The sequence below is a fragment of the Anas acuta genome, chromosome 1, assembly GCF_963932015.1.
Source record: "Anas acuta chromosome 1, bAnaAcu1.1, whole genome shotgun sequence".
Lineage (NCBI taxonomy): Eukaryota > Metazoa > Chordata > Aves > Anseriformes > Anatidae > Anas > Anas acuta.
Genome location: NC_088979.1, coordinates 39,664,885 through 39,682,652, shown reverse-complemented (window position 1 = coordinate 39,682,652; position 17,768 = coordinate 39,664,885). Strand labels below are relative to the sequence as shown.

General features: G+C 39.5%; 1 long non-coding RNA gene across 1 annotated transcript in view; it reads left to right on the top strand.

Annotated features, from left to right (window-relative positions):
* The window catches only part of LOC137850120 (uncharacterized), a 479,600-nt gene extending 470,658 nt beyond the window's left edge, over positions 1-8,942 (top strand). The window contains exon 3 of the long non-coding RNA XR_011092276.1: positions 8,397-8,942. This is a non-coding gene — a long non-coding RNA (uncharacterized lncRNA). The remainder of the gene's footprint in view (positions 1-8,396) is intronic.
* The last annotated feature ends 8,826 nt before the right edge of the window (positions 8,943-17,768 follow it).

Genomic DNA, 17,768 nt, shown 5'->3' with positions numbered 1-17,768 from the left:
CTTCTGAAGAGCCTATAGCCAGGCATAGCAGCACTCCGGTCATGAGACTGGTCCCACCACGTTTCCGTGATGGCAACCAAGTCGTAGCCTGCCCGCTGCACGATGGCTTCCAGCTCCTCCTGTTTGTTACCCATGCTGCGTGCATTGGTGTAGATGCACTTCAGCTGGGCCATTACCTTATTCCCCGGCCTTACCCCACACAGTGCTACAGGGTTGGGGTAGAGTGGCTGGAAAACTGTGCAGATGAAAAGGATCTGGGGGTGTTGGTCAATACTTGCCTCAACATGAGTCTGCACTGTGCCCCAGTGGCCAAGAAGGCCAACAGCATCCTGGCTTCTATCTGGAATAGTGTAGCCAGCAGGGCCAGGGAGGTGATTGCCTCCCTGTACTCTGCTCTGGTGAGACAGCACCTCAAGTACTGTATTCAGTTTTAGGCCCCTCAACGCAAGAAGGAAATTGAGGCCCTGGAACATGTCCAGAGAAGGGCTACAAAGCTAATGAACGGCCTGGGACACAAGTCCTATGAGAAGCAGCTCAGGGATCTGGGGTTGTTTAGTCTGTAGAAGAGGAGGCTCAGGGGAGACCTTATTGCTCTCTACAGCTAGGTGTGGGGAGCTGGGTGTAAGCTTATTCTCACAGATAACTAGTAATAGGATTAGAGGGAATGGCCTCAAGATGAGCCAGGAAAGATTTAGGTTGGAATTTAGGAGACATTTGTTCTCAGAAAGAGTAGTCAGGCATTGGAATGGGTTGTCCAGGGAAGTAGTGGAGTCACCATCCTTGAGGGTGTTTAAGGAAAGGTTGGATGGTGTTTAAGGGACAGATGGTTTAGTGGGTGATATTGGTGGTAGTGCGATGGTTGAACCAGATGATCTTGGAGGTGTTGGAGGTCTTTTACAACCTTAATGAAATATGAAATACTTTGCACAAGTCCAGGTGGAGTCAGTAGGGAAGGATTCAGAACAAGCCAGGGAGAAAGCAGTAGTTTGGGCTACCAGAGGAGGAAGGTGGTGTTTTAATTTTCTTTTGCTTTTCACTATCTACTTTAATTAGCAATAAATTATATTAAGGTTTTCCACACTGAGTCTGTTTTGCCCGTGAGAGTAAATAGTAAGCTATTTCCCTATCTTTATCTCAACCCACAAGTTTCATCTTATTTTTTGTCCCTGTCTTGTTGAGGATTGAGAGTGAGAGGGTGGGTGGGTGGCCACTGGGTACATCAGACTAGTTAAACAAATAGATAACTATTGTGGTTTAACCTTTAAAATGTTGAGAAAGCAAGCAAACATTTTAAGAAACTAACTCCTTTGGTTAAGGTAAGTGTAACAGCCATTCTGACAGAGATTTAGAATCACTAAACCCATCAGCTCTTCATAGATGAGTTAGTTAAAAGGTATTATGGATAATTTGATGAACCATGACTTCAGTAATCAGAAGAATTTTGTGACAGCTGAAAGCACTGATTTGAGGTATGATGTCCCATGTGTATTTCTAGAATGGGTGCCGCCATGTTCTAAAGTGTTTCTTGGAAGGAAAGGATAGGGAAACTAAATATATGAAAGAAGAGAGATAGATTTTAAGAGAGATCAATTCAAAGAAATTAGAAAATATAGACTTAAACTGTTCAGAATAAATGATTAAGGAAGTAAGTTAAAAAAGTCCAAATTATACTATCCAAGAATGAAGAACCAGTATTCAGTCTTCTGTTGCTACCTTTAAGTGAAGTTTTCTAGTTGATCAAAACTCAAGGTTTTATATAGATTAAACCCTAGTAGCATTGTACAATAATGTGTTTCCTGACTCTGTTCTGCTATGACTACACAGTGACTTTGCTTTTACTTTTTTTTTTTTTTTCCTGCTATGTCCTAATTTTTCAAGAAAGGAAGCCCAAAGTTAGAGGCCAGTTGAGAGTTTTGAAATACCCCAGCAGACAGCTAAAGAAAGCAAAATTTGGCTCTTGTCAGTTAAAAGCAAACAAAAATGGATCAGAAGTGTTAGCTTCTTTTGAACTCTGCAAAAATTAGCTTTGTGCAAAAATTACATTATTTATTAAATAAGCCATAAACTATGGCCAGTGTAATTGGTTAAATTTCATAGTAATATTTAGGCTATTATAATAATTTCTTGCTTGTGAGAAGCAGTTATTGACAGGAAGCTCAGTAAATAAAGGATGGTACATAGAACATATTTGCCTAGAGACTGCTGATGACTTTTCAGTCATGAATGGCAGAAAGTGAAAAAATGAAAGAGCAAACAACTGATACCAAAAGAATGTAAACATACTGAAAACTACAATAAAGATCACAGTAAACCTAATTTTTAAGTGATGTTATTTCAGACAATAAGAGAGCATTGGCACTGGCTGTTTTTAAGTGCTTCTATTGTAGTAGTTGCCAGAAGTTCCCAAAGAGATAGAAAGCTGTAATGCATTAGGCATTCCCCATGCTTCTGGAGTTCAGAACTTCATTTCTGAAGTGCACATGTTGTAAATAAAAAGTACAGAGAAAAAGTGGAGGAAAAAGGTAATGTAACTAAACCTGAGCTAGAGATGTTCTGAGTACTACCAAAATGGTTTTTCACCAAACCTTTCACATGCCACCTGTGGATTTAAAAACAAACAAACAACAACAACAACAACAACAACAACAACAACAAAACTTGGAAGTAAGAAAGAACTGTGACCTGTGGGCAATCCACTTTGGGGGAGAGGAAAGACGAGTGGCAGAACTAACCCCAACATCCTATGCCACCTGTTACATAATGATTTCCTGAGTTGAGACTGCTTTTTTTTTTGTTACTGATATGCAAAGCAGATTTTTCTTCTAAAACTTTGTCTGGTAAAGATTGATGAAGATTCTTCTAAACAGATGTATTATTTTGGGACTGAAAGGTAAATATAGATATATATAGATATATATAGTTTTTTTTTTTTTTTTTTTTTTTTTTTTTTTTTTTTTTTTTTTTGTACGTGTCAGTATCATGTTTTGGACTTATTTCCCAACCTTCAGACTTACCAATGTGTGACACAAACAATCATGTGACCAAAACCTATGTTAAAGTATGTCACATTTTATTTTCCCTATTAATGATGTTCTCTAAGTGATGTTCTCTTGGGCATATTAAGAGAGAAATACAAAACCAAATGCTACTAAAACCTCTTATATAGATACACAGAAATTGCATTTGAAATCTGGAATATTGTTCCTACAACATTTCATGTAAGGTAGATAACAGCATAATGCATGGGCTCTTTTCCCTAGTTGGGGAAAAGACTGCTGTCCTTGCAGTCGTTGAGTCACATCCCTGGGGGGATGTTTAAGGAAAGGCTGGATGTGATACGTAGGGATATGGTTTAGTGGGTGACATTTATAGTAGGGTGATGGTTGGACCAGATGATCTTGAAGGTCTCTTCCAACCTTAATGATCCTATGATTCCTATGATCATATTATGCTGAAAAAAAAACATATCTTCAGTATGACTTGAAATAGTTGCATTTGAGATGACTAGAGTGGTCAGACTCGTGAAATATTTTGCAATTTTATATTCCACAATTATAGAGAAATTCCTATATCATCACTCACATTACATAAAAACTGTTGCTTTGAGTTTTTTCTCAAATTCATAATAAAGTGACTATTCAGACTCAAAAGAAGATATATGGATGCTTAAGTTTAGTTTCCAGGTTTCTAGTTCTAAACACATTGTTGTGGTTTAACCTGGCCAACAGCTCAGCACCACACAGCTGTTTGCTAACACCTACCTCCCCCCCCCCCCCCCCCCCCCAAAGTGGAATGGGGAAGAGAATCAGGAAGAGAAGTAAAAGCTTGTGGGTTGAGATAAAGACAAATTAATAGGATGGAAAAGAAAGAGAAATAATACGAGTAACAATAACATTAATATTGACATTAATGTTATAAATATTATATTAATATTATTTTATTGTTATTACTATTATACCAATAATATAGGTATTAATATTGGTATTGATATTAATATTTATATTGACCTTAATATTAATATTAATGATAGTAGTAGTAGTAGTAATAGTGATAATAATGTGTAGAAAGCAAGTGATGCACAATGCAATTGCTCACCACACACTGACCAAGGCCCAGTCTGTCGCCAAGCAGCAGTCATCCCCCTCGGGATCAGCCACTCCATATTAATTGTTCAGCATGACTCCATATGGAATGGGATATCCCTTTGGCCAGTTTGGGTCAGCTGTCCTGGTTCTGTCTCCTTCCAGCTCCTGCTGAAACCCCAGCCTCCTCACTGGCAGGGCAGTGTGAGAAGCTGAAAAGTCCTTGGCTCTGCATAAGCACTGTTCTGCAATAACTAAAACAACAGTGTATTATCAACAATATACTTATCCTAAATCCAAAACGCATCACCATAGCAGCTTATAGGAGGAAAAGTAACTCTATCCTAGCTGAAACCAGGACATGTACTAATAGGCAACAACACTTAGTCAAGCAGACTATGTATAACATGCAGTCCTTTGTCCAAGTCAAAGTGGTACAGATTGGCTCATTTCCATAGTGCTTGGAACTAGCTCTCTTTAAGTCACAGAAAGAGTATCTTCCAGCAGTCCATACAATACAGAGACAATGAGTAATCTAATAAATGTCCAATGCTTCTAAAAACTCTTATCACCCAAAGACACAGACGCCTTACCATCCACTAAAACTCAATGCTAATTCCTTTTTTTCCTGTCCTTGTTCCTGTGTCAGTCTCCCCTTTCAAGACTTATTTTCAGCATCTACTCGGTATACACATAATTGTATTCTGCATGAATAGTTGATAATTTCAAGTGTATACATTTGAAAACTCAACTGAAGTTTTGTTATCTCCAGGAGTAGATATTAACAGCATAAAGAATTATTTACAATCTATGTGTTTTATAGCTGTAGAGAGATTGAAATAATGCCATTCCTACAAAAAAAAAATAAAAATAAAAATCAATGAAAAATTAGTCTGTTTAACAAGATACAATATACATGTATATATATATATTTAAGTACATTTATATATATCTACAGAAGACAGAGGTACAGAGAGAGAGTCAGAGTGAAAGGTACACATATAATCACCAGCCTAAAAGTGATGTTTAACATCGGGAAAACATATGTTGATGTACAAGGAGGGAAAAATGCTTTATTGCCTTCTGGAGATGTCTAGTACAACTTAGCAGCTATATTCCAGTTTCACAATTCATCTGAACATTATATGATAGCACCTTATCTAGTGATGAAGATAACTATACATTTAGGGTATCATTGAGCTAATCCTATGGATTTAAAAATACACTGTAATATCTTGCTGAATTGAGTTATTAAACTTTGGTTTGTGTGAGGAAAAGGCACTATGATTTGAAATTGAAGTTGATATTTTTCTCAAGAAATATCTGTTCTGTTCTGTGGAACAATGGACAAAATTCTGCACTGCCTGACACATGTAAGCAGGATTTCATAAGTTGTTTTGAGCCTTTGAAATGTCAGTTGCTAGATATAGGTGTGGAAGTAACCAGACAGATATGTCAACTTCTGTCTTTATACTAGCAGCAACAGTTTCACTATTAAATCATGAAGAGATTACTTTACTCATCTCCTGGACATTAAAAATATAGTCTGATGAGAACTACTTATTTTTCTTCTTCTTCTACTCTTTTTTTTTTTTTTTTTATTACCAGAATTCTTGTTCTCTGCAGTCTGAGATAAAATAGTTCATTTTATAAATGCAGCTTCAAAAAGAAATCATGTCGTGTTCCACTATTATTAAGCAGGATTAAAACCTACAAAAATGAACTAGTATGCTAAGTGTACCACTGATCTTCCAACTGCTAGATGAGAAATACATCCATTGTTATCCTCTCATCCTTAGCTCTCAGTGTACAAAAGTGTTTAGCATAAGTAATATGTATTAAAATGTCAGTAAACTGTCTGTGGTATTTGAGACCTAGTTAGCATTTTTATTGAGCTCTTGTGTTAGCATTTTCAGAAATGGACTTTTATTAATTACCAATTTAAATCCATACTTTGATATCACAGGTCACTATTAAATGGGTCATTTCAACTTTAATAGCTCTTACCAAGTGCAATACTTCAATTTCAGCAGATTTCACTGTTAGTAATTAAAGTGTGCATGTACCCCAACCTATTTATCATGGTTAACTAGACAGCTTAAGACATTTACATGATACTGCTCTTGATAAAAGACAATATTCTTCTCAATTTCTGTTTTCAACAACACCTTTATTTCCTGTAATCTAACCTAATTAAGAGAAACTGTTTATTTACCTGTCAGAGAAAAAAATAATAATCATTTTTGATCTCAAATACAACCTTGGGAGATATAATTACTAAATTCTCAACTTGCTTTCTCTGAAGGTTTTATGCTGAAATTACTGATATTGTTAAATTAATGCATTACAGGTCTACCGTAGTAAAAGAGTTGTGTGAGTTTTTTTCAGATACAAATGTTACCATTAAGAGATTATAATTGAGTGTGACCAAATCTAGCTCGTGCTAATGCAAGAACAAAAATTTTCTAGACAGCAACAACAAAAGCTCAGTGCCAATGCCCTAGAAAGATTTTGAAGATGTTAATGGGAATGTGAAAATTAATATTTCTGAATTTTAGGTTTAAAAAAAAAAAAAAAGAAACTGCATAAACTGATGTTGATTTAAATGAATTATTTTTGGTGGCAAAAAGCTATTGTTCCAACCAACAAGTAGCAAGTATTCACTTTTGAAAAGTACAAAGCTTAACATTTAATTTATTAGAAAAATACATCTTAGTATTTTAGAGTTCCCAGGTTTATACTCATTAATTAAACAACAGCAATTAAATGCACACAATTGGATGTCTTAGTATCCATGCATGAATGTATTTGGTGGTTACTGTTTAAAGAAAATCTCAGAATCACAGAATCACAGAATCACAGAATGGCCAGTGTTGGAAGGGACCTCTGAAGATCTAGTCCAACCCCCCTGCTGAGCAGGATCATCTAGAGCACGTTGTGCAAGATGGCATTCAGGTGGGTTCTGAATATCTCCAAAGAACGAGACTCTAACTGAATCTAACTGAATTGTCTTTGAAGTTCTCATAGTTAGCTTAGTTAGCTCCAAAACCAGTTACAACTAATCAGATATTGTAGACTTCTGCATGCATGATATTTGTGTTAGGAGGATTTTAGATGAATTTAATTTCATACAGAAATATTACTGGGTGAAGTAACCAGGAACACAGGAACCATTAATTTAAGCAAACCATTTTGATAAAATAATTGAAATACATCTCAGGGGTGAAGCCTGTAGAAATGTAAATTCCAAGAAATTAAAAAAAAAAAAAAAAAAAAAAAAAAGATGGGATGTGAAAATTGTGAAAATTGACTTCACAAAACAACAACAGCAAACAAATAAAAACATTAAAAAAAAGTCCAATCAACAAACAAAAAAGCCATGTTGATTGTGTTTCCAGGTTGAGTCACAGTCATCATGTATGGTATTTATTATCTTCCTCTTGGTATTCACAGTGCTTTTTGGCTGGAGGATAAATTCTAATTGATTGTTATATGAATTGTTAATTTTCTATGTTGGACTAACAGACTTTTTTTTTTCCTTACCTTGCTTTTTGGACATCTTACATGTTTTCACTGTGACAATCTAAAAGATGTAAAGATGTTTTGCTGAGTGATGGAAGGACCCTATCAGTCTTGTTTAGCTTCACTTCAAGTATTCCATCTTTCTTTTTTCCTTTCCCTGCTTTGACTCTTGCTACTGTGTCAGGTCCTTAGTTTCTGGTTATTTTGAACTCAGTTCAATATTATTGGTTCAACACTGGAAAAAGTTTGAAGGATTAATTCTGTATGTCTCAGAGGTAAAATTGAAATTTCTGCGGATTCCTCTTTCTTTCCTTTTTTGGGACAGCAACTCCAAAACAATTTCTTATATTTGCAGGGAAAGAAGAAAACTTCAGCTACCACCTTTATAAGAACAAGTTATCACCCCTTTCTATTATAGCCACTATGTTTTCAGAAGGACAAAGCTCACCAATAGACAATGATTCACTCCTGAATGAGTGACTTATTCGCTCTAAGTCCCTTGCTTCTCTTTGACTAAGCATGATGGTTCCAGAAATTGCTAATTCCTGAAAGATACAAGGTAATGCCTATTTGACCCCTAGATAAAATAGTTAAGCACAAGAAAAACTACTCCTTTAGTCAGGAAAGACGACATTTGAATCATTATTAAGTGCAGAGTTTTCTAAGTCCAGTGCATAGAAGGATGCTTAAAGTTCACTGAAATGGTTGATATCACGTAATTATCTGTAACGAATATTGTCTTGCTTTCACCATATGTGGAGGGACATTTTTTGTTTGTTTGTTTCATTTCAGAATCCTTGACTCTCCTAAAAATATAAGGTAGTTGCTGTTCCTTAGATGTTGTTCCAGGCGCCGGAGAAGAAGTCCCCTGCGGCCTGTGGTGAGGACCATGGTGAAGCAGGATGTCTCCCTGCAGCCCATGGAGTACCACGGTGGAGCAGGGTTCCACGCTGCAGCCCGTGGAGGAGACCACGGTGGAGCAGGTGGCCCTGCACCAACGGAGGCTGCCGCCTGTGGAAGACCCCTGCCGGAGCAGATTCCAGGCCGGACCTGTAGCCTGTGGAGAGCAGCCCATGCAGGAGCAGGTGACCTGGCAGGAGCTGCTGCCCGTGGGGGACCCAGGTTGGAGCAGTTTTCTCTTGAGGGATGGACCCCATGGTACGGACCCATATCTGGAGCAGTTCTGGAAGAGCTGCTGCCTGTGGGAAGCCCACGCCGGATCAGTTCATCAAGGACTGTATCCCGTGGGTGGGACCCCACAGCACAGGGGACGAGAGTGACCGAGAAGGAGCGGCAGAGAAGAAGCGCTGCAGACTGACCATAACCCCCCTTCCCCTGTTCCCCTGCGCCGCTCAGGGGGAGGAGGTAGAAGAGGGTGGATGAGGAGGAAGGTGCTTTTGGTTTCTTTCCTTTGTTTTTCACTTCTCTAGCTTGTTAGTAATAGGCAATAAATCTTACTGTCTCCTTGTGCCAAGTCTGTTTTACCTGTTAAATAATTATTGTGTGATTTTCTCGTCCTTATCTCAATCCTCGAGCCCTTTTCACATATTTTCTCCCCATTCCTCTTTGAGGAGGGGGAGTGAGAGAGCGGCTGTGGTGGAGCTCGGCTGCCCACTCGAGCGGAACCACGACAGATGTTAAAAACAAACAAATTAAAAGCAAACAAACAACATTTTTATCATTTTCAAAATTTTGATCATTTTCAACATGCGGTGCTTGCAGGGGAACCAGGTGATCAGGCCCAGTCAGCATGGGTTTATGAAAGGCAGGTCCTGATCTCCTTCTATGACAAAGTGGCAAGCTGGGTGGATGAGGGAAAGGCTGTGAATGTGGTCTACCTTGACTTCAGCAAGGCTTTTGTCACCATTCCCCACAACATTCTCCTCAAGAAACTGACTGCTCATGGCTTGGACTGGCGTACGCTTCGTTGGGTTAGAAACTGGCTGAGCCCAAAGAGTTGTGGTGAATGGAGTCAAATCCAGCTTGAGGCCAGTCACTAATGGTGTCCTCCAAGGCTCAGAACTGGGGCCAGTCATCTTTAATATCTTTATCGATGATCTGGATGAAGGGATGGAGTACACCCTCAGTAAGTTCGTAGATGACACCAAGTTAGGTGAGTGTGTCGATCTGCTTGAGGGTAGGAAGGCTCTGCAGGAGGATCTGGATAGGCTGGACTGATGGGCTGAGGTCAGTTGTATGAAGTTCAACAAGGCCAAGTGCCGGGTCCTGCACCTGGGACACAACAACCCCAAGCAGAGCTACAGGCTGGGAGATGAGTGGTTGGACAGCTGCCTGGCAGAGAAGGACCTGGGAGTATTGGTTGATAGTCAGCTGAATATGAGCCAGCAGTGTGCCAAGAAGGCCAACAGCATCCTGGCTTGTATAAGAAGCAGTATGGCCAGTAGGGCTAGGGAAGTGATTGTCCCCCTGTACTAGACTCTGGTCAGGCCACACCTTGAGTACTGTGTTCAGTTTTGGGCCCCTCGCTACAAGCAGGACATCAAGGTGCTCGAGCGACTCCAGAGAAGGGCGACGAAGCTGGTGAGGATCTGGAGAACAGATCTTATGAGGAGCAGCTGAAGTAGCTTGGTTTGCTCAGCCTGGAGTAAAGGAGGCTCAGGGGTGACCTTATCACTCTTTATAGGTATATTAAAGGAGGCTGTAGTGAGGTGGGCATTGGTCTATTCTCCCACGTGCCTGGTGACAGGATGAGGGGGAATGGGCTAAAGTTGCACCAGGGGTGTTTTAGGTTGGATATTAGGAAGAACTTCTTTACTGAAGGGTTGTTAGACATTGGAATGGGCTGCCTAGGGAAGTGGTGGAGCCACCATCGCTGGAGGTTTTTAAAAGATGTTTAGATTTAGAGCTCGGTGCTATGGTTTATTGGAGGACTTGTTAGTGTTAGGTCAGAGGTTGGACTCGAAGATCTTGAAGGTTTCTTCCAACCTAGGCGATTCTGTGATTCTGTGAACAAACAAAACCCACAAGGTCAGTCTTTCTACATGTAGGTTTTATTCTTCACCAAGAAATATTACCAAAATGATAGAATTAATAGATGTGGGGAATGAAACGTAATGTAGAAGCATTGAGGTAGCTTTTTCAGAGGGAAGGAATATTTCACAAACCTTTTAGGGCCTTTTTAATGTTGTCATTGGAAAAAGAAAGGTCATCTCTTGTATTAATAGCTAGTTACCTAATATGAAAAAAGGAGTAGGGATAAATCGCGGGTTTTAATGGTAGTATCAGATGGGGCATCAGGAAAGTTTTGTCAGTATTTGTGCAGCTCAAGGTATCTATGAAAAACAAAACTGATGCATGAGTAGTGGCATGACAAAGATTGTTGATGATACTAAATTTTTAAGAATAGTCAGAAATTAACTTGACTGAAAGAACTGAAAAGGAATCTCACTAATTTGAAAAATGCTGGAAAAAAAAGGTTGAAAATTGCAAATTATGACACATGAGGAATTATCATTCTAGTTATACATGCACCTCAATGGCCTTAATCAGTCAAGAGAGAGATCAAGATAGGTTTTTTGGAAAAGCCAGCTCTGAGGTCAAAAAAGATGAATTGTACATTAAGAGTTATTAAGAATAGAGGGGAGAAAAAAAAAAAAAAAAAAAAAAAAAAAAAGAGAGAGAGATAATATTGCTGTAACACTAGTATATCTGTAGTATTCCTATATCTCAAATATGGCATACAATTGCTGTCAGGAAGGATATAATTGATACAGAAGGGGATGCTATGAGATATAAAATGGTTTCTGTAGAAAGACCAATTAAATAGAAAAAAGACAGCTTCAGAAAAGAACAGGTGGTGGGATATGATAAAGGTATATAAAATAATGAATGTCATGGAACAGATGAACAAGAAACTATTATTCACTATTTCTCATAACACAAAAAGTAGTGGCAGCAAATGAGATTATAAGGCAGCTGGTTTAAAACAAATCGAGGGAAGTAGTTTTTCACAGAATGTTTAATTAAATTCTGGCACTCATTGCCACAGGATATTTTGGATGACAAAAGTACAAATGGAATCAAAACTAGATTAGACAAATTCATAGGACAAATGTCCAGCAAGCGCTGTTATGATATGAATGTAGTCTTCACTCGGGAAGGTCTTAAGTAGCAGCTTTTCAAAAGCTGTTGTACGCTGGTGGAAGTGTTAGTCTGGACTTCCATAAGTATATTGCCAAGGTCATAGAATATTGGCTTAAATTAATTTCTAGCATAGCCCAAATAAATCCATTCTTTATATTTTAAAGTGTTCTGTGAAGTATACATTTGTTTGAAATATACCTTGAAACATTCATTTGTTCTAGATTTCAAACTTTTTTGGTTTGCATGAAGTGGGAATGAAGCTGTTAAATCTTTCCTAGCCTTTCCCAAGTATTGCTGAATGATTGTATCACACCTATGGATTGTATCACACCAGTTCTGAAAAAAGAGGGACTGACCTAAACTTTCACCCAGAAGTTTCAGTGAACTGTATAGCTTTTTGATGTTCAACATGTTCAGCTAATGAATTTCTATGACTGCACACTCTAGTTCAAGGCATGACTGGAAATGAAACCCCAAAAATTGTGTTCACATTTCTTTCCTAGATAAAAGTAGAAAATAGAAATTTCATAAATGACCTGAACATCTCACATTTCCCAACTTGATTTCCAGATCAGTGAGCTTTGATTGCCTTTGCTACATGTTGGGGGAAGGAGATGGCAAGGAAAAGAAGGGGAACTGTAGTGTTGAACTTAATAGAAGCAATAAACCATAAATGTCAGTTCTGGTTTATCTTGCTTCTATCTAGTAGTTCTCTTAAAAAAGCCTGTATTCCTGAGAATAAGGTACTAGGTACTTAATTTAAGTTATATATCTTTGCTTCTTTATCTTGATCAGGTCTCACAGAAAGATTCTTATAGCAGTTTTTTCTAAAGGGAAGGGAAGGGAAGGGAAGGGAAGGGAAGGGAAGGGAAGGGAAGGGAAGGGAAGGGAAGGGAAGGGAAGGGAAGGGAAGGGAAGGGAAGGGAAGGGAAGGGAAGGGAAGGGAAGGGAAGGGAAGGGAAGGGAAGGGAAGGGAAGGGAAGGGAAGGGAAGGGAAGGGAAGGGAAGGGAAGGGAAGGGAAGGGAAGAATCTAAAGTAGTAATGCAAAAACTTCATTTTTCAAACATTTTACCCATCTATGGCAATATTTATCATTTTAACAGCTAGCCAATAAATTAGTCCATCTTAATCTTAGTATTTAACTTTTATACTGTTGTGGTTTAACACTGATAGGCAGCTGACTAACATACAGCTACTCTCACTCCCCCTCCTCAGCAGTACAGAAAATACAACAAAGAAAACGTTTGTGAGTTGAGACAGGGACTGGGAAATCATTCATCAGTTACTGTCACAAGCAAAACAGACTCAACTTGGGGAAGATTAATGTAATTTATTGTCAATTAATAACAAACTAGAACAATGAGAACTAAATGCATGTAGAAGCCCATAGTAGATGGCCTGAAGGAAGCTGCAACCCATGCAGGACCAGGCCGGCACTACACTCTAGTATGGACCCACCTCTTGAAGAACTGTAGCTCATGGGAAGCTCACATTGGAACAATTTTTGAAGGACTGCTGTTGTGGTTTATCCCAGCAGGCTGCTAAGCATCACATAGCCATTCTCTCACCCTTCCCCAACCCTGCTCCCCAGTGCGATGAGGAAAAGAGGAAAGGAAAAGGTTAAGATAAAAACAATTTAATAGTACAGAAAGGAAGGTATTATTATTACTATTATGGAATATACAAAACACATTGCACATTGTGTAATGCACAATTAAATTGTTTAACACCTGCTGACTGATGCCCAGCCAGATCCTGAGCAGTGGCACCCCTCTGATCAACCCTACCTCCTTATTAATTATTCAGCATGATGCCATATGGTAAGGAACATCCCTTTGCACAGTTTGGGTCAGCTGTCCTGGTTCTGTTGCCTCCCAGCTCCTGATGCACCCCCAGCCTCCTCACTGTCAGGGTGGTGGGAGGAGCTGAAAAATCCTTGGCTCTGTGCAAGCACTGCTCTGCAACAACTAAAACATTGGTGTATTATCAGCATTACTCTCATCCTAAATCCAAAAACAGCACCGTACCAGCTATCAGGAAGAAAATTAACTCTATCCCAGACAAAACCAGGACAACTGCACAAAGAGCAAGGGAAGAGAATGAACAATGAAGGAACAAAGATGAAGCATTATGAACTGACCATATCCCCCAATCCCTGTTCCGCTGTGCCATTCATGGGGAGGAGGTAAAAGAAGACAGGTGTGGGGAACATTTATTTCTTTAGTTCGTACTGCTCTAGCCTGTTAGAGGAGAGGAGAGGGAGTGAGAGAGTGCCTATGTGGTACTCAGCTGCTTCCCAGAAACTACAGTCCAGTCAGTCTTACCTCTGTCCCTGGAAAGGTGTTGGAACAGCTTGTTCTGGATGCCATCTCCAAAAAGTTGGAAGAGAAGAAGGTTATGAGGAGTAGTCAGCATGGATTCACCAAGGGGAAGTCATGCTCGACCAACCTCGTTGCCTTCTATGATGGCATCACCAGCTGGGTAGATGGGGGGAGAGCAGTGGATGTCATCTACCTTGACTTTAGCAAGGCTGTCAATACTGTCTCCCATGACATCCTGATAACAACGATGAGAAAGTGTGGGATAGACAAGTGGACAGTAAGGTGAGTTGAGAACTGGCTGACTGTCTGAGCTCAGAGGGTCGTGATCAGTGGCACAGAGTCCAAATGGAGACCTGTGACTAGTGATGTTCCCCAGGGGTCAGTGCTGGGTCCAGTCTTGTTCAACCTCTTCACTGATGACCTTGATGAGGGAATAGTGTCCACCCTCAGCAAGTACACGGATGATACAAAGCTGGAAGGAGTGGCCGAAACATCAGAAGGCTGTGCTGCCATTAAGCGAGACCTAGACAGGCTAGAGAGATGGGTAGGAAGAAACCAAATGAGATTTAATAAGAGCAAGTGTAGAGTCCTGAACCTGGGAAAGAACAACTGGACATATCAGTACAGGCTGGGGGACAACCTGCTGGATAGGAGCTCTGACGAAAAGCACCTGGGGGTCCTGGTGGACGACAGGTTGACCATGAGCCAGCACTGTGCCCTCCTGGCCAAGAGGGCCAATAGGAGCCTAGTGTGCATTAAAAGGAACGCAGCCAGCAGGTCAAGGGAGGTGATCCTCCCCCTCTACTCTGCCCTGGTCAGGACTCACCTGGAGTACTGTGTCCAGTTCTTGGCTCCCCAGTACAAGAAAGACAGAGATCTCCTGGAAGAAGTCCAGCGGAGGGCCACAAAGATGATACGGGGCCTGGAGCATCTTCCCTATGAAGAAAGGCTGAGAGACCTGGGTCTATTCAGCCTGGAGAAAAGAAGACTGAGAGGGGATCTTTTTAGTGTTTACAAATGTCTTAAGTGTGGGAGACTGAGGGATTTGGCCAATCTTTTCTCAGTGGTTTGTGGGGATAGGACAAGGGGCAATGGTCACAAAATGGATCACAGGAAGTTCTGCAATGATATGCGAAAAAACTTGTTCATGGCAAGAGTGGTGGAGCACTAGAACAGGCTGCCTAGGGAGGTTGTAAAGTCTTCTCTGTAGATATTCAAGACCCGTCTGGATGCCTACCTGGGCAACCTGCTCTAGAGAGCCTGCTTTGGGAGGGGGTTTGGACCGATGATATCTTGAGGTCCTTTCCATGCCCTACAATTCCATGATTCTCAGTGTTAAACTACCACATATGCTTCTGATGCTGTTTTTTTTTTTTTTTTAGGTTATCTTTTATGGTTATACACAGCATGTGATACAATAACATTTCATAAAAATACTTCAAATACTTCACAGAACTTTTCAGCCTCTCCTAGGAAGCGATCTGCATCTTCCTGGATTGAGCTCATCTGACATGGGCTTTTTTTTTTGTTGTTTTGCTTTGTTTTCTTTTTTCCCAAAAAAGTACAATTTGCAAATTTTATTACAGAATTGTAGTTTCTTAGAAGACCTATTTCACGGTGCTTATTGCAGTTACATGCTCACATTCCAGGGTTCTAAGGCACCTCTTCTCAAGATGGAAATTGTTCCTAGGGAAGAAGCAGTGATAAATGGTTCAAATTATTCTCTATGCATATAACATACCTCTTTTACTCAGAAAACCCTTGTTCCTAGCTTCTGTTGTGAAAAAATAAAAGCCCATTTCTAATGCCACCAAAATTACAAGTGAACGGCTGCATCATGAAGATTAGTAAACTAGAAACTAGTCTTAACACAATGTTTAGTTTTCATTTAGCCTGACAGACAGTTTTGCCCTATGTAACTTAAAGTAAGCTATACTGCACTGTATTCCACTGAGCTGTAGATGAATTTATTTTGCTAAACCCATGGACTTTTTCAGAACTATTTCTGTCTTAACTTCAAGGGGTTTTTTTTGTGTTTTTTTTTTGTTTGTTTTTTTTTTTTTTTTGATCTGAATTAGTTCTGCTGCATACAGCAAACGTGTTTCTTTTTTGTTGTTGTTCAAATCCAAGCACAGCATTAAGCTGTTCTACCATAGCAATATAAATCAGCCTTTCATGGTCACCAAGTTTAAGAAACTGAGTTTCAGGGAAAAAGAGAGTTCCTTTTCTATAGAGCAAATTATGACCTTTATCTCAAAGAAGCACCCCATTCAGGCGGATATAATTCATCTTTCTTTATTGAATAACCTAGGCAAAGGAAAAGTGGTTCTGCACATTCTATACTTCTCAAACTAAAAATGAAGATAAAATGTTAGAAAATGAGAACAAAAAAACAGCTAAATAAAAACTGTGAAGCTAAGAACTTGTGCACTACATTTCACCATCTAATCATTTTGAGACAGACATTTGGCTGAAGTCCCAACTGTACCTCCCTAAAACCTTGTTTGTGCACATCCCACAACTTGTAAGTGCAGCCAAGAACCATTTCTTTCTAAGGGGCTGGAGGATGCTTCCTCATCTGCAGTCCACTCTCTATGCTAATGAGAATGAAGAGACTCTACAGACCAATATCCTACTATTCATGTTGCATAGTGTTGGCATGCTTTAAGTGTTGAACCAATTAACAGAGTGAAGGGAACATTTTTCACAAGATCCCATGAATCAGAAAAACTCTGTCTGGACATACAGAGACTTTGTGGTGAAAAAGTCAAGGATCACTACCTATTCAAACAATTTAAAGGAAGCAGATGATTTATTTAATCTATATCTATATCTATATCTATATCTATATCTATATCTATAAAAAAAAAAAATAGCATTAACACAGAGCAATGAGATGATAAAAAAATATGAGAGAGAAAATTTTGGACTGAAATTTGGGGAGATAGGAATGGAGGAAGATTTACTAGTAGAAAAATCTTGTAATGTCTTCCAACAATCCTGGAGAGGTTTTGGAACGGTAAGCACCTGAAACTAGAAAATACATGTAAATTGAAAATGGTTTAAAGGATGCATACTAGGCTACATGATAGGGAATAAGGCCCATGGAATTTTGAAATGATTCCCCATTTCCTTTTTTTTTTGGGGGGGTGGTATGTCGCACGGATCCCATTGTCAGTCACAAGGTATTGCTCCCCTGTTTTTCCCTCTTTCTCTCTCCATTCTGTGTTTTCTGCCCTTTCTTAAATACTTTTTTTTTTTTTTTTTTTTTTTTCCTAGAGAAGCACCACCAGCTCCAATAACAGACTCAGCCATGCCTTGTGGTGGGGCCATTGGAGCCTGCTGGAACTGGTTGTGCCTGACACAGGGCAGCTCCTCAATGGGGTCACCATTGCAATCCTTGTACTGCCAACATCTGGGCACCAACGCACAATAAAATACATGTAGGATAGACAGATTCCTCACAAGGCATCTAATAGTAGCGTTTTAGAGTATTTTCAAATTAGTATTTTCAAATTTTCCTTAGCCACTTCACTATTGCACATCTGGATGAGAGTTGAGGTGCACCTTGGCTATTTATATTTCCATTCCTTCCTGAATGCTGTCACTGAGAGAAAATTTACAAACTAGGGAAGGAAAGGGCTTCAGGGCACTGCAGTAGTATATTCCTGTATACACCATCAAGAGAACAGGACTCCTCAATCCTTTCAATAGCTGAGTCTCATTACCTTCCAAAAC